This window comes from Symphodus melops (assembly GCF_947650265.1).
Source record: "Symphodus melops genome assembly, chromosome: 18".
NCBI classification, from domain to species: domain Eukaryota; kingdom Metazoa; phylum Chordata; class Actinopteri; order Labriformes; family Labridae; genus Symphodus; species Symphodus melops.
In genome coordinates, this window is record NC_136708.1 from 3127722 (window position 1) to 3146368 (window position 18647).

The window sequence follows — 18647 nt, forward strand, 5'->3', positions numbered from 1 at the left end:
AATGTTTGGGTTTTTTTCAACCTGTGTAAACGGTTTAAAAGTTCTTAAAGGGTTCAGGAGAATACGTCTGAATCACTGTGATCAAATATCAGGACCTTAAGTGTACAACCCCAAAACTGAGAGCATCAGGAAAAGAAGCCCTGGTTCTTCACAAAACTGAGGAAAACTTCTAGAAATGTGTCGGGTGAGCTGCTGACCTGCCGACCATCCCAGAGTAAATTTTCCACATAAATTCCAATCAAAAAACGTTTTTTTGTCACCGGGGGGGCAATTCAAAGGCACACAGAGCAGCAAATGAACGACAGTGCAGCGATGCTAAAATTACACAAAGAAAATAAAGTGTCAACAAAAAGTAAAGTGTCAAAATCAGGAATTAAAGTATATGAAGAAAGAGTAAATATAAGTGGGCTGTGATCGGCTCAAAGATGTAAACACAAATGTATGAACAGATGTGAACAACTATTGTGCAGTAATATATATAAATATATATCAGGATGGGCCAATCTGTGAATACAGAAAACATTCAGGTATGATTACTGCAAGTGGGAGGGAGGTTAATGAAGTCTATTTCCTACAACCGTTGTGATCTCGTGCATGTAATGAAACTTCTTCATTAGGTTTGTGCTCGCCTGTATGTCCTTCTCTTCTGTTCATTCTGTGAATGTGTCAAACTGTACACGGTCGCACGGATATAAAAGCACAAACGTTCACTCTGCGTCATGCACTGAGCGAACAGGAACAGGACGAGTTCAGGGGCAGCAGCGTTTCATAGAAATGTTCAGGAATTCGAGCGTGAAATGGCCGAAGTTCAAAGTTCCTCCCACAGAGGCTGCTGCTCATCCAGACCGTCCTCTGCACATTTTCTTTTTCACAGATCTGGTTGGACTCGATCACTCTCCAAGTTACCTCTGATTGCGTTATTTGTTGTAGAATTGTCTCGACTGAAAAATGACTTTTATGATATCTGTCTCGTCATATAGACACCATGAAATGATCTACATCTGCAGATTCTACAAAATCTGTTGAATGTTTTATTGTCAGGTCTTAACACCCCCCGTCTTCTGAAGGATGTGTGAGGAAGGAATTCAAAACAACATTGTAGGTTGGTGATGGATGAACAGACCTATTAGTGGCTGTCAGGTGTACTGCGACAAATCCAAACCTGTTTGTACCTTTAAGACCATTTAGCCATGAAAGGAAAAATAAGATTCAGGTTAGAAAATGTTGGCCTGTCGTCACCGAGGCTGCACCTTTGACTTTGTCCGGCCAAACATGAGGCAACTACATGAAGATTCTGATTCTCTGTCACAAACTATCGACTCAGTACCAGAGGTGACGTCAGCGCCGTGATGTTGATGACGTCTACCCCTCCTTACACCCCCCCCGTTCAGTCTGGAGAACAACTTGGCTCCTTGGTTTGAAAAATGAAAAGTTTAACGTTCACCTTCTTTTCTCTGCCATCATTGTAATCATCATAATCACCACAAGTCGTGCAACAAACGTAGCCTGAGCACTGATAAAAGCCCCGCCGCCCTTCTTAATCCCTCCCCTTCTGATGCTTCCCATCAGCCCTCGTGAAAATGAAAAAAGGACCAGGGGAGTGCATCAATTATTCAAAGTCAATTACTCAGCTGGTTTCTTTCTTTTTTTTTTTTTTTTTTGCTATAGGACAGCGAGGACAGTGTCTGCAGCGTGCTTTTGTGGTATTTTTAGGATTTTATCATACCGGCTTATCATGCAGAGACTCCAGTCAAAACCCTCTGCACGATTCAGCTCATATAAAACAGCAGCTTTTTTTTGTTTTTGCCACATGCTGCCAACGATTTCTGCATAAAAAGTGAATGATCATTTACATTTTGACACTTTTACTTTGCCTTTAATCTTCATTTCATGTAAATAAAAAGACTCCAACAGCCTCTTGCAACAACAAGCACCAAAGACTCAGAACTCTGATCTCAGCTTGAATATTTGACGCCTCAAGGACTCTGATCATTTTTATCGCAGGTGGCATCTGTTTAGTGCGTTTTTATCATCTTGACACGTAGAAAGATTCTGCTGCATGTCCCTGCGAGCACACATTCATGAATAACAACCAGGGAGCTTCAGAGTGGCGTCTTGTCTCAGGACCAGAGTGACGCTTGTATACAGAGCCTGTCAAACCTTGAGCTACTATTTCGTGAAGTAAACTTATAAATACACGGCTTCATCTCGGTGCTTTTCATCGGTGATCATAGAGCGGGTTCACCCCCAACGGGAAGCAAAGTTTTCATGCTGCATCGTTCACAGAGTCAATACAAAGACACACATAGACACACATTCCCTTTGACGGACATGCATGATTTTGATGATGCAGTTTCATGTCACTTGTTGAAGCTAAGAAAACCTTTCAGATTGGAGATTGAATAAATAATTGTAGGCTTTTATTTAAGTTTCTCCTGATTAAAATATGCAACTTTCAAGGATGTCATTACAGCTGATTGTTCTGCCTGCTTCTGCTCTCTCCAATAAGGACTGGTTTTTTTTTCTTCTTCCACTGAAGCCTGCTGATATGTGATTGGTCAAAAGCCGACTACTCTGACTTTAAACAGGATGTTTCCCTGATGAAAAGGTTGACCCCTGAGTACAGAGCAGTTTTTCCTTATGCACTTCCTTATGGAAAATCAGAGCGTCAGCTGTTCACATATGCTCCTCACAACAGGAGTGGGCGGGGCATCTCACCTGTACATGCACGGAGATCGAGGTGGTCGCTTGTATACACTCTATGCACCGCGCAGCAGTCGCAGGATATACAGTAAATGCCAATCCTTCTCCTATTGGCTCGAGGTGAATTCTCCCAAAGAATATCCTGCGGCGTTATCACCTCAGCCCACTCGGACGTGCTGCGGAGAAAGTGCTGGTTGAAGTGTTAGTGAGATATGAATCTGTTTGCGTTCACACACATACAGATCCTCCTGGAGAATTTCAGGAGTTTTCTACAAGTAAAATGTTTAAATAGAGAGTAAAAACACAATATTAGTGTCCATTTGCTACAGATCTATGCAGTATGCAAATCAGTCTTTAACTTGTTGTCAATATCGATCAACTTGAAAAAGTTTGTCTTTTGATCGTGTTGACCCCTGACCTTTCGTTCAGGACCACAGAAAGGTTTAGTTTCTTTATATTAGCAGTACATGTGCTGTGGATATGAAGAATCCCCTGAGGATGATGACACCTGACGTTTTCAGTGATCCATTGACCCTCTATGAATCTTAATGCAAAGAAACATGTAAAGGTAATCACAATATTATTTTCATTTTGATTTGATCTCACTACATTCAAATATCTAAATAAAATAAAAAATCACTAAGCCTTTGTTGTATATTTGTTGTGTATTTACATAAATATTTCCAATAGTAATCAAAGCCATACAAATCCCTAATTTTATAGACGTAACGGGACGCGTCTTGTCCAGGCGGGCCGCCTTGATGAGCCGCCATGACAGACAAAATGCAAATGCAACCCACTTACTCAGCTCTGCTGCTCGTCCCACAATGTAAGCTATACTGTCTAATGTGGCACCATTTAAAAGGGAAATGTATGTTAGTATGAAACTCTGTTACAACAAAGAAATAATCTGCCAAACACACATTTATTTACTTTTTATGCGATTTTTTTGTCGGGTCAGGGAATTAGAAAAACAGCAATCTTCCCTCGACGATCTCCGAGCTGATTTAAAAAACTATATACAACATGATTAACATTACAACACTAACAGCGTAGTCCCATTTACCCTTTTTTTGTCCTTTACTACCACCCTTACCTGCACCTAAAAGTCTTCAGCGGTGTCATCCAGAGATTCAGCGTGAGTTTTTCTAATTGGACAATATTGACGATTTGATGAATAATGTCTGTGCTAATTGTAGAGTTGAGAGGACGACACGGGCAGGTTAATAAGACAGGGAGCTCTTATTGCTATTGATTTATGGACGGACCCTTCAGCCTTTGAAGTGAGAGTCCAAAGTGGGGGCTGTGATTTTGTGTTTGCAGAGCAGCAGTGGGGGGGGGGGGGGGGTCAATCAGCGGAGCAGTAATCAGGAGGCTAATGTGAAGAGGCAGCAAGGAGAATGGAGTCAGTCCTCTGAGTGACACCTCCATGAAAAGGCATGACATTTCATCTGGGCATGTTTTCCACCAGCTTACCACAGCGACCCGCTGCAGCAGAGCGCCCAACAGTGACACACTCAACACCAGCTCTCACACACACACACACACACACATTATGACACCATCACCTCGCTCTGCAGACACACAAAGACGTGACATAACGTGTTAGCTTTGGCTTTTTGCTGCTCCCAGTCAGAACTGAAGCTCTGGTGTCTCGCTTTCACACATCTCTTACTCACTCGCAGCTCGGAGAGTTTCATAAGAAAGTTATTTAACCCGGAGATATCGTGAGGAGATTTGTAATGTCGGACTGTAAACTCAAGACAGAGGGCTGAAGGAGGTACAAGTGGTGGGAAGAGGATGAGAAACACTGCTGCATCATGTGTTTTCATTTTGTTAAATTCCTTAATTTTTTTGTTTATTTATTTTTTGTACACTCTGTTATTCTTACACACACACACACACACACACACACACACACACAGGCCTGAATCGCACACATGCACACACACGGACCTGTGGACATGCATTGGCGATGTCAGAGTGAGGCTGCCACACAGGGACGCGCCAGAGCGTTAAGGGGTTTGGTGCCTTGCTTAAGGGCACCTCTGCAGTACTCAGGAAGTGACCTGGCTACTCTCCAACTACCAGAACAACTTCCATATTATGGTCTGCATCGGGACATGAACCAGCAACCCTCCGGTCCCCAAACCAAGTCCCAACGGACTGAGCTACTGCCGCCCCTTGTCATCCTACTTGTCATTACTTTATTCACTGTTACGGTAGAGAGACTGAGCACAATCATTAGTACGAGTAGTGCAGCTCTGTTTGTGGCCACCTTTTAATGCAAATCTGAGAAACATAATCTTAGTTGTTGTGAGGATGAATGTCCTAACAGACTGAATCAAAGTATTTATGTGTCTGTGCTCAGCGTAGCTGGCCTCTCTGCTTGTTTGTTGTTCGATGTACATTGATTTATTTGTGGAACAAAGGGAGGGTTGTCGCTGGCATTTAAAAGAAGGCACGATGATGAGCGATAGGAACATCGATTCTTCTATGTGACCTGTTTCCTTTCATTCACATGCGACTTGTTCTCTCACCTGAAATGTGCACAAGCTCGCCGGTTTTCACCACCTCCCACGAGCTTTTTATACTTTAGTGTAACAAAGAAACACTTTATATCTGTACAAATATGTTCAATTATTGCTGGCCAACCCCTTACTCCTCTCCATCTCAAGCACCTTGTCCTGTTCTGTTCATGTATGGCTCTAAAAAGAGGGGGGGGGGTGGGGGGGGGGGGTCTCCATGCTAAACCTTTGTCTTCAAAGCTGTCATCGAACCTCTGCTTCTTGAATTCACCTCATTTCCACCAGGGATGTTACCAGCCAAGTATTTTCCCAGTTGGAAATTTTAATCATCAAAAGGTAAGAAATAGAAAAAAAACAAAACAGACACATTTGATTTAAATTAAAAGCTGTTAAATGATTTTGGTGGTCTGATGTTAGCAGTGCAGCCCCGTCAGCCGTCGGTCTTTCTCACAGGTTGGGATACACAATGCTTTCAACCTGACACAGTTCAAGTACATGTCCAACTAAATCTTAATCAAAACTGTTGCCAAACAGCACTTCTTCTAGCAGGTGCTATTTGTTCACTGTGCTGGTTTACATCGAGCTAATAGAGCAGGCCCATGAGACAGGTCCATTCTGTGCAGCTTGCCTTTATTGCGTTTGGACAGCTGAAAAGCGACAGGACATGTGGGGAGGACAACATGCACAAAAAGAGCCGAGTCCGGATTTGAACCCGTGACTGCAGTGATAAGGAATCACAGCCCTTTTCACCATGACAAGGTGAGAAAAAAATGATAATATAATAATATAATATATTACATTTCATATTAATATATTATAATATAAACATGAGGAGCTTTTCCCCCCGTTACTCTTCAGACAGTAATACTCTTTAATGAATTCACAGTATAAAGTCCTGATTAAATGAATGGTTCTCTGGTTCCTTTGACTAACAGTGGGAGCATCGCCTCAGCCCAGACACCCGGAGGTTAAGAAGGATCCTGAAGTGGCACCTCTGCTCCTCTGTGTGGAGAGGTGAGGAGGTGTCAGAGTTCAGGATCTCCTCACAGAGGAGGGAGGAGAACCAAACTCAGTGAAGGAATTACATTCATTGACCTGAGAGGAGCTCAGGATCGCCTCCAGGTGGTTGAAGAAGGACTTCAGGTTTCTTTGAAGTGGGAGGGTGGAAAGGTAGAGCATGCACGAACAGACAGGCCTCTCCTCCACCACCAGGTTTTTTTGAACAACACAATACGACTGTTGTGAAACACGAGGAGCACGTTGTGATTGGAGCTCTTTGGTTTGTAATAGAAAAACAAAATGTCACATTTGACCTGGGATGATGGCTTACGTCGCTCAAACAGCCTGCGTCATCACGAGAGACATGAACACAGAGGATAGCCCAAAACGTTCAGCCTGGAGTCCTGTAACCACGTGGACCAAGCCATGGAAATCTTTATGTTAAATACTCCACCTCTGGTTCATCAAAAGAATCCTAGAAACACGTTGAAAGTCTCACTAAAAGGCCTTTCCAAATGATCGACATCTTCTACACACTTACTTACTTGTGATGATCAGCTTCATGGAGTCTGAACTGTGACCTTCAGAAGCTGGGATGATGCATGGATGGATGATGGACAGACCTGACCGCGACACAAAGCAAATACACGGACTGTTCCTCGTACAAAATCAAATAATAATAAATAATAATAATACATTTTATTTGTAAATCACTTTACATTTTTAAAATCTCAAAGTGCTACAGAGTTTAAAAGGATAAACAAGTAGTTAAAAACACATGAAACATAAAGTTACAAGAAGGCTTTTCTAGAAAGATAAGAGAAAATCAAACTTCTCCAAGTCTTCTTCTTTTCCAAAGGAATCATTTCAAAGGTCAAATGTCAAAGACTTTACAGAGGTCAGATTTGATTGCGTTTAAAAGTCAGTACACTTTTTTTTCATTCTTTTAAAACATGCTATGGTTGTGTGAAAACATTGAATCTAATCTACGCTCGGGGGTTGGCAGATTTCTAAATCTCTGCTGTCACTTCTTATTTGTTTGAAAGAGCTAAAGCAGAAAACCAATCTCTGATTTGTCACTTTTGCTCGTGGCCACACATCCGGCCTCCTCGTCCTCGAAAAATCTTCTGATGAGAGACATCGGCGTTATTCACTGCTCGTGTCCTTGAGAACAAACAGCGAGCATCGCGGCGTATGGAGGGATCACTGCGAGGCGTTTAACAACACATGAACTCTCGGGGGATATTTGATTCACGCACCGCAATGTCGTCAGAGACGGAACGGGGGGAAGCATGACGAATAAAGACAAGTTCATGAAATAATATTAGATTTACTCTCCGATGACTTCAGGAGTTAATCATGATACAACGAAGAGAAGCAAATTGATCGTTTGTCCGTATTTCACAACATTGAGCCCAGAGTGATCTCAACACTCAAAATCCATCGATGAACGATGAAAGATGAAACCAACAGAGCTTTTGAAGGTTAATTTTCACACCCGGTGTAGAAACCACGCCGGTTCAAAGATCACGTCTCAGTAGGTCCTGATCCCCTCAAAGAGCCTCACCCTGATAAGTGAACAGCTTCTGAAAATCCATCGAGACTAATTAACTCAAGGCCACCAGGCAGCCAGTCATGAGCAGCTGCTGCCTGACGTCCCTCGTGCTGCGGCGAGAGAAGGACGAAATGTGCAGAATCACACGAAAAAATCCCTGAAGTTCTGAAAAATCACACAAACATCTCAAACAGATACAGCTCCTGCTTGTGTTGCATTGTAATTGTTCAGAAACTCAAAGACCTCAAAAGTCTTGACAGTTGGAGATGATTGTTTCTCGTTGACTTGTGACGAGCGCAGAGAAAAAGGGGGGACGTGCAGGCGGGGGTCGTTAACAAAAAAGCAGACGCTCTGCTCTGAAGCGTTCAGTCAAGTTGACAGGCAGGATGTCAAAACAGCAGCTTGATGATGGAAGAAGAATCTTCAGCGAATGAAACTTTGACGAAATAATCAACTTTCTGTCACAGCTGTGGGTGAAAAGCTTATGCAGCATTCAGAGCAGCAGCTCGTGTGGTCCTCGAGTGCTTCCTATTTGTGCTGAGTAAACACTTTTCAGACCTGTGGAGGAAAACCAACACAGTGATAATTGCTTTGCTCCCTCAGGTGCTGCACTGTCTGATTAGCACAAGAAGCAGGAGGAGATCAATGCAGAGGTCAGATGTAAACAGCAACAACACAGGACTGAAATATAGATAAACGTCCGGCCTTAGGACTGGATCAGTTTCATCTTTACTTCAGTGATATGTGTGTCTCTCTTTAGATGTGGCACATTACACTGACCTACAGCCTCCAGGATACAACACCTTATAATCCAGCCAGGACTAATATACGTTTAGGGTTGTAAGAGTGCTCACACTGTCCATGTTAAAGGTCCAACATGTAAGATATCTACTGAATGAAATAATTACATGACATATATACCGAGACTTGAAAGAAACAACAACAATGCAGCAGCCAGTATGTCCTCCTTCTAACTTTAGATTCTGCTCCTGAAGGGTCTGGATTTGATTGGACCAGAGAAGGTAGGCGGGGCTTTGAAGGCCGTTTTGGACGCCCCTGGGTTTGCCAGATATGAGAGCAGTTATCAGGTGAACAGGTGTTGCAGCGATGGAAGCGGGCAGTGGAACTGCTTCAGATAGAAGTGATTGTACCCGAGCTAAAAAGCCTCTGCATGTTTCTAATAAGCTCCAGCAGCAGAAAGCTGCTCAAACTAGGATCAATGTTGGAGATGCTTTTGAAACATGGAGAGAGGTTAGAACGCAGAAAGCTTTACAGACCCATGCAGAGCTGGCTAAACACTGAAGCTACAGTGTCCACCACATGCAGAGCTGGCTAAACACTGAAGCTACAGTGTCCACCACATGCTGACCTTTAAATAGATGCAGAGCATTAACATTGGTCAATAAAGGTTCTTTTAAAACTCTTTCTGACAAAAGTTGAAGTCAGATCTAAGTGTAAATATGCACCGCTCATAAACACACACCATCAAAATGCTCACACACACGAGAACAAGCTAATCAGTTGGTTAAATCAAAACAAATATTCCCCGTCAGCTGGAGGTCGGCAGGTATTTCCTGTTTGCACAGGAGAATACAAGTACAGAAATGTTGACGTTCAGACTTTTTCTTGATTTTAAATCTGGTAAATTATGAGACTATGATGTATTTTCCTCTGTATCCTTAATATTTCCTCTTCTGATGATAAAAACCTTTCAGAATCTTTTTTTTTTTTTTTTAAGGCTTATTTCAGCGTCTGTACAACCAGGGTAAAAGCAGTTAAAGGAGTATTTCCAGCCTCAAAGCGGGGGCTCGGGGTAACGCAGCATGGTGCTCACAGCGTCTTTTTAGCATCACGCGCACGAGGGGAACACGGGGGGGGGGTGAAAGCACACTTTGACACAGAGGACACAGAAAAAAAAAAAAGATTTCTAGGCGCTCGCCCACTCGGTGCCATGTCGCTGTAATTATTCTGTCACCTTCTCAGTGTGACTAAACAACAGAGAGAGCGTCCCGTGTTGAGGAGGCTCCAGGCTAAAGATGTCCTCCGGCCTCTGACTGTTCGAATCACAGCGAGAGTGTGTCTTCATCATTCTGAAAAAGACATCTCTTTAAGGTTGGGTTCACCTTTGACCTCATGCGCGCTGAGCTGATCTTTCTGCGGTGCCTAATTTGCGGAGTCAAGCGTGATGACACTGTGATGTCATCTGACAGTTAATAAACAACATTCACGCCATTTTCCTGAGTGGACAGTTTGAGGTAAGAAATCGGACTTGTGTTCCCGTGTTTTTGTTTGGACATATCATCAAATGGGCTGATGAATTGACCATGACCCTAAAAAGGATGCAGCCCCTGGATTAAGACAGTACATGGAGAGTTAGGCAAACCAGTCATTGTGTTTCAACAATGCCACAACGCTGTGCTCCGTCTAACGCTGCGAGTCTAAAGCCATCCTCAGACAAAGAGAGAGCAACATGTTGTTAGCATGTTTTTCTCTTTATTCCAGCGTGATCTTGTAGCTCCTGTGATGAGGTCACAGCTGCTCATGGGTGCCTTCCAGAAGCCAGGGCATTGCACGCACCATCCGGGGCGTTGACAGAGTATGTGGGTATTGGTGGTAAGCGTAACCTGCCATGTGAATACGGCCGATTAACCTCCTTTTGTGGTTTTCATTGTTTTTAGCCGACAGCATTTTTTATCTGAGAATCAAAATTAAAGTCTGATTGGGTTCCTCAGGTAACGTCTTCAGATTGTCTCAGGATAGAATTAAATATATCAAATAGATTGTCGATGTAAGCACAAACAAGAAATCAATTCAATTCAATTCAATTCAAAAAACTTTATTTGTCCCCGGGGGGCAATTCAGAAAATGAGAACAGCCTGCAAAGGTGAACACAAGCTTTTACATGACATGAACTTAGTGTAAGGGTCCACTCAGAGCATCTTTAGAGCGTCTGTTTGCTGGTGCTTGACCTCATCGTGTCCACTGTGATTCATGTTGTGGTCGTTATCGGGGCTGTTCAAGCCCTCCCTCTTTGTCAACAAGCAGCTTTTTACTCTTTTCCGAAAAGGTTGAAGCTTTCAAGGACGATTAAAGAGAGTTTGAGAGAAGATGAGGTGTTCGGTGTTTGTCTTTCTGTTTTCTGTCAGAATATTCTCAGTGCAGAAAAGCACTTTAAATGACTCTTTGATGGTGCTCGTTTTTAGATGTGAGAAATGCTTCTGTATATAAGGCAGGTGATTCAAACATTACAACCTTTATTCAAATTTAACACGTCAAGAATAAGAAAGTGTTTACAGAAAGTTTTAGATGTTGAATCAAATGGCTTCAGATAAAAAAGAAGTGTTCTCCAAAGACTGTTGGTCGTGTGCAGTTTGTGATTGTTTTTGGGATGAGTAACTCTTTTCCATAAAATCCTACTTTATTATGTTGCATAACTTTATTTTTTTTTCTTTTACAACCTGTTTACTTTGAAGCTGTCAGAGAGAGATGAGTCAAAGAGACAAAGCAGTTTCTGTTTTAGAGTTTCCTTCACTTTAGCATCTATTTCAAGATACAATCAAAGTCTCCATGAAATGAAAAATAAATTTTTAAACCAGAGTTCCTGCGTTAAATGTTCATTTATCTTCCATTTGTATTTAAATAAAGCATTATCTGTTCTCACCAAGTTGCCCGTTAGACTTATTGGGGTTAAAGGACCTGATCCTGTCACCTTTAGAAAGAGAGCTTCAGCGAAGGCTCGAGACATCGCACAGCGTCCTCCATGCACATCCTCTGTTTGGGCCCTCAGGCAGGAGAAGAGTCTTCACAGGGTGAAAAATGACCCTGATGACTGAGATGTAATAGTCACAGCGCTTGTTTGTCTGTTGGTATTTGGATGGATGGATGGATGGATGGATGGATGGATGGATGGATGGATGGATGGATGGATGGATGGATGGATGGATGGATGGATGGATGGATGGATGGATGGATGGATGGATAGATAGATAGATAGATAGATAGATAGATAGATAGATAGATAGATAGATAGATAGATAGATAGATAGATAGATAGATAGATAGATAGATAGATAGATAGATAGATAGATAGATAGATAGATAGATAGATAGATAGATAGATAAATAGATAGATAGATAGATAGATAGATAGATAGATAGATGGGCACGTCGGGTTTTGTTGCACTTCCTCATTTGTCTCATTTTTAAAAAAAATGGAGGTTTCCTCTTGGTCCCCGACAGAGCTACACTTATTAGCATTTCTACTTCGTCAAACAAGCGTTGCAGGCTTGAATCCTGTTTTTTCATTACCTTCGATCCCTCTTACTGTGAAAGAATTTTTCTCATTATGTGACAAATGAATTCTGAATATGATAATCAGGGCTGCCGTGTGGGAGCCGATCATCCCAGCCGTTTAGGAGAGTGAGCCTCAGTTTTCATTACTTAATGGAGCTCTGCACGCGCTCAGTGACTCACCGTGGAGGGACAACAGAGACGCTCTAATGCCGTCACGCTTTTCACTTAAATCTCTAAGAAGCACATCACCTGCAAATGCTGAAAACTGAGAGCATCAGTTAAGACAACAACACATTCACACAGCTCGTATTCAGACAAACAGACCATTTGAACTATTATGTCTTTGAGATTGTTCATATAGTAATCTTTGCCACTGAGCGGCACGAAATTGATCATAATTACAGCAATTACAGTACACAGAGCGGTGCATTGTGCAGTGACAGTAAAAGAGCTGTGAAGAGCCGCGCTCTCTCCACAACAATATAATTAGTGTGAGGACGACCCGCTGTGTGAGGGCATCCTGCAAGAACACAAAACAGCTCAACTTTGAGCATTTTTAGCCTTTGAAGAAAACAATTCGTGTGTCCCTTTAGAGATTGAACCCCTTTCATGCAGTCAGCACAGTTAGCAGACAGCTATTCCAAAGATGCTTTTCTGCTAATTGCATGGTTTCTCATCATTTCTCTCACCAGAGACACAGACCACTGCAAAGATCACAGCGACTCGACAAGTGTGCATGTGATTCAGTCTGAAACTGTTTTGTACACTCTGGGAAATATCCCGATGTTTTCAGTCGGACTGCCCCGGAGATTCTCCTGACCTGGCTGTTCACATCTGCACCTCACAGCTGGAGACGATCGGGACTGTCACAGCACAGAAACATCACTCCCCCCTCCCATCTGCTCGAGGTGAATTCTCCTTTTTATATCCTGCTGCGTTCTCAAATCAGCTCACTCAGACTGGCTTCAGAAAAATACTCGGGGTCTGGCAGGAGAAAATCCAGGTGAAGTCCGAAAAACAAAAAAAATCAGCTCCTCCTGAAGTTTTTCCAGAAGATTTCTGCAAAATTCCTGCAAGACTCTTATTCTCTCTTGGATTTCCAATTTTTACTGATTATGTATCTGTCAGGTTTTTTTTACGTTATGATACACTCTGTTGTCCCTTTGGGGGAAATTTGTCCTGCACTCAAAGTGCTGCCAAACATTCAGCTGCTCTGAATAGAATCAGTCAATAAATTGCAATAGAATAACACATCCACGCACCCAAACAGGCACTTTAACAACATCTTTGAAAGCCACTGAGCACTCATGGAAACGTTTAAATCTGAACGCCGACAGAGTGTCATGTGGTTGTCTCCTCATGTTATGCACTAATATAATTATCCTCTTGGAGTTGGAGCTGTCTATCATGCACATTTTGACTGAGTGGACTGTGAGCCACATTGTCAAACACTCACTCCTCCTTCTTGCCTTCGTATGTCTGCTTTTACTCTTTTTATAAGTTTTGAACGACTGTGTCAATAACAGAAGTTTTGGACATGAGTGTGAGAATAGTTTACGTATCTGGTTACCGATCATGTCCCTTCTCTCTTATTGACCATTTAGAAAATATTGTTGCATCGAGCCTTCGACAGAATTTCATTTAGTGTTAAAAACATGCAGCCCAGCGAGAGATCACTTTTTTTTTTTTGTTCACAATACAACAAACCTTTTGGAAAGAAAACCCACGGCTCAGGGCCGTGTGGCCTTCGTTAAAAGCTGCAGTGCAGAGGGGTTTTGTTCAGCTGGTGTGTAGGATTGACATTGAAAGCAACTCTTCAAGTCACGCTGACGGTCAAAAAACAACCTTGGGCGTGTGTTCACAATACGGAGCTTCTTAAATGGAAAATGGTGTGAAAAAGAAAACCTACCACTTCCTCATAAACTTGAGAATGTTTTCCATCCCGCTTCATTGTACTTGTGCGAGGATCGGAGTGGTGGGAGTCATTGTACCTCCAGATGTCGTGTCAGTAATCTCTGCCCGCTGCTTCGGTTCGCTAATGCTTCTTCACATACAAACATGTTTTTTAAAAAACATGCAGCTTTCATTCACTTGCTACTGGAAATAGTTTTTATTTATCCAATTTGTGAGGGCAGAGTAAAACTGACCAGGCGTTTGCACTTACTGATGTTATTTACACTATAAGTAATTCACTGCATTCTTAAAACCCACATCATCATGATTCAATGTGAAGGTCTTACCTGAGGAAAGGGAAGGAAGGAGAGTGATTGCTTCAGCAAGGTGGTGGTCTTGGGTCAAGAGTGAGGGTTTTTTATTCCACCAAGGAGATTTAGATTTAGGTCCAGTGCAAGACAAAGTCAAGGTTGATTTGTGAATTCAGTATCTTTACTCACACAGTGATTCATTTCCTGTTTCACAAAATGGCTTGACTGGAGCCAAACAGATGTTTCACTTTCACTGTGAAATATGGGCTCAAAAAATAACAGACTGCAACAGATCATGAAATGTATCTTAAAACTGACGTTTAAGGTTTAACATTGGCTGAAAAGTATTTTGTAGCTGAGGCTCAATAGTCTTTGAAACAGATGCTGAAAGTTCTCTAAAGGCTCTGACACATCAAGCAGACAGAAAAGAACTCGTAGCAATGAAGGCAGCCTGTGTCTTTTGTCTTGGTCAAAACAATGCACCTGAACACACCGCGAAGCTCATTAAACAATGAGACAGGCACTATGACGAGGCTTGAAATTATTTTAAGTCACTTTGAACTGAAAGGTATCATTTAATGGATCGAAATTAGCAACTTGCAAAAGATGCTAAGGGATCTTTAAAACTCTTAAGGAACCGTAAAAATAAAAATAGTTCCTTTGAATTGTGAAATGGATCCTCAAACATTCCCTGAAACAGACAAGTAATTCTGGCTTCATAGGCAAAAAATAAGGGGCCCCTCCAACCATTATTATATCTGCCTGTGTCTCGTGCTCTTTCCTTTTTCACTGCCAGACAGATCTCTCCTCTTCCTTTTCCTTCAGTCGTTTTCACTGATGAACAAATACATGCTAAGCAGGGCAATGAATGTGAGTGCTGTCAGTTCGGGGCCCATTAGGGAGGTTTCCCTTCTGCCTTTGCAAAATGTGAACATTTTGAGCCGCGTGGTTGTGGTGTGGTTTAAAGTTTGTCAGCTCTCAGGGGCCCCTAAGTTGGCCGGGGCCTCGAGCAGTTGCCTGTCGTGGCTGTTGACAAGCAGCGCCCCAGCATGCAAAATGTTAGCTTCAGTGTCGGTCAGAGACTTTGAAGCAAAATGTGATCCTGCAGGTTCTGTGGAGACTTTCTTTCTCCAGGTTCAATTATTAGTCCTTCTGAATATTCATGTTCAGTTTGTTATTTACAGTCATTCCTTTGTTTTTTATCATTTGGCTTTTTTCTATATTAATTGGGTCTTACTGATTAAGTTTCTGTCATGGAATTTAAAAACAGGAACTGGACCCAAAGTGCAGAAATGAAAAAAAAAACTTACAAAAGAGATTTGAAAGATAAGTAACACAACAAGGAGTAAACTATTAAACTAAACAAGCACGTTGGCACGAGTTACGTTACATGTGTCCATCTAATTTAACATCGACATGAAAAGAACTGTGAGGAATATTTACTTGACTTTTTCTTGTGGAGACTAAAATGCACGCTGCACTTTTTTCTGGTTCAACTCTCCGTCGGAGTTTGCATGTTCTGCCCGAGCATGTTCTCCAGCTTCCTGCCACAGTCCAAACACACGCTCATTAAGCTAATTGGTGAGTGTGAACGTGAGTGTGGCTGGTTGTCTGTCTCTACACGCCCTGTGAATGACCAGCAGGCCTCTCACCCAATGACAGCAGGATTCATCTCCAGCGCCCTTCATGACCCTGAAAGGAAGGAAGCAGTTTAGATAATGGATGGATGGATGGTGCCATTAAGCAATTGCCATATTCATTACCCATTGAACAATAATTAAAGGGAAAAAGAGATGCAGGAAAGCTAGTAAAAAGAAGAATTGTAGCATCACTATGGGTCTTGGATCAGACCTAAAAATATATCACACAACACAATGAGTGACAGACGAAGATTAAGGAGAACACAACGCAGAGAAGGGAGGTTTTCAACATGGACATGGATTTAAAGAAGCTGCTAATTAAGTCCAAAGATTCATCAAATCCTTCAAATCAAAAAAGGGGCTGACTTTTCTTTTCTTTTTCTCTCGCAATTTCTTTACTGATTATAAGCATAGACAGAAATGCAATTTAACACACTAACTACATACCTTATATATCACCCCCCCCCCCCACACACACACACACCTTTGTATCTCTTAAGATCTCTCATGCATTAAAAGCCCATTACATGTAAGACTCTTTCCTAGACAATGGTAGCTCTTATACAAAGAATATCCAAATCAAAGATACATAAATATGCTGTGTCTATCCCATCACAAACATCTACACTCATTTATAGACCAAAGTTACATAATTCCATATCCTGTCTTCTTCCTTTTCTAGGTTTTACCACTACAGTTATTCATGTGTTTTAAATGGTCCCCACATTCCCTCAGAGACATCCACCTTGTTTTTCAGGATGCATGTTATACACTGGCATACATTGTGCATGAAAAGTGTGTGACCTGTTTCCTGCAGGCGATAGTTTCATACCAGTCGTTGAAAACAGCAATCCATCAAAGACGCATTAAAGCCTTCCATTAGTGAAAACAGGAAAGGCCACATGGAGATCATGAATCAACAGCGTGCGTTTGACATGACGCTAACCTGCTGATGTCGTGATTATTCATGAGCAGTGACTGATTTAGCCTCGCAAAGGTCACGAGATCAATGAGATTAACAGAGATCTCATTTCACTGGTTGTTAAATTCTTTTTCAGACATTTTTTTCATTTTCCACAGTAAACTTCACAAGCAGGACAATATTTAACTTCTTGAATCTCAGCTGTCTGCTGCATGGAAACACCAGCACTCACTAAAGTTTTCCTGACAGCTAAGTGTTAGTTAGCTGGTTTATCTGTTCATTTCTTAAACTGAAGAAACACGCAGCCTTCAGGACAAGTTCTTGTCATGGCTATTAATCACAGTCTGTGGTGACAGTATTGATCTTGCATTGTTTAATAGATGCAGGAGCTGTTTCCTGATTATTTTCCATTGGTTAGAAACTGTGGCTGATACTTGAGAAAGACGAGCAAAGGTGATATCACGATGCCTCCCTGAACAGATTTGTTTGGTTCGTGCTTCTTGCTGCTGAGAGACATATTCCAATAACAGGAAATGTAAGTTTTATTGGCCCTCTGAATGACCCTCTAAACAATAAATACATAATGAATACAGACAGTAATTTCCGTTATGTAATAAACTTTTATTCCTTGTTACAGTTGTAAGTCTCTCCGCCCCTCCTCATTGTAAGGTTGCTAATCAAGCTGTAAACTCAGACAAATGTATTTAGCTAGCAGACCTGCTGCTGAAGTCTGCTTTTAGTTCCCATCCCACCAGATGATTAACTTTTTACCGTTTAGTCAACATTAAGAGGGAGTCAACACATGTCAGACTTTATGTCTGCCACAATTTAACAACTGCAAACACATTTCCTTCTGATACTGGGTACCAAGAGTGCTGGAGTCGACTTGTTCAAGACATGATGAGTAAAAACTACAGGAGAGATCTTCCAAGCTGCAGCCTCTGTAGCTGAGACTTAAAGGTGCTGCAGCCTCTGCAGCTGAGACTTAAAGGTGCTGCAGCCTCTGCAGCTGAGACTTAAAGGTGCTGCAGCCTCTGCAGCTGAGACTTAAAGGTGCTGCAGCCCTCTGCAGCTGAGACTTAAAGGTGCTGCAGCCTCTGCAGCTGAGACTTAAAGGTGCTGCAGCCCTCTGCAGCTGAGACTTAAAGGTGCTGCAGCCTCTGCAACTCAGACTTAAAGGTGCTGCAGCCCTCTGCAGCTGAGACTTAAAGGTGCTGCAGCCTCTGCAGCTCAGACTTAAAGGTGCTGCAGCCTCTGCAGCTGAGACTTAAAGGTGCTGCAGCCCTCTGCAGCTGAGACTTAAAGGTGCTGCAGCCCTCTGCAGCTGAGAGTTAAAGGTGCTGCAGCCCTCTGCAGCTGAGACTTAAAGGTGCTGCAGCCTCTGCAGCTGAGACTTAAAGGTGCTGCAGCCCTCTGCAGCTGAGAGTTAAAGGTGCTGCAGCCTCTGCAGCTGAGACTTAAAGGTGCTGCAGCCCTCTGCAGCTCAGACTTAAAGGTGCTGCAGCCTCTGCAGCTCAGACTTAAAGGTGCTGCAGCCTCTGCAGCTGAGACTTAAAGGTGCTGCAGCCTCTGCAGCTGAGACTTCAAGGTGCTGCAGCCTCGAAAAACTGCAGTTCCTTTTGTGGCCACTTGAGGTCGGCTCCAAAAGTGACTCCATCCCCATAGAGCCCCAGGTTATAAAGCCAAACTTTACATACATATTAATAAGTTGCAGCCTGGCACTAAAGAAAGGTTTTGGTCGCAGGCCGGCTGTGTACCGCTCGACACAATATGCTGCAATGTGATAACATACATGACAACATG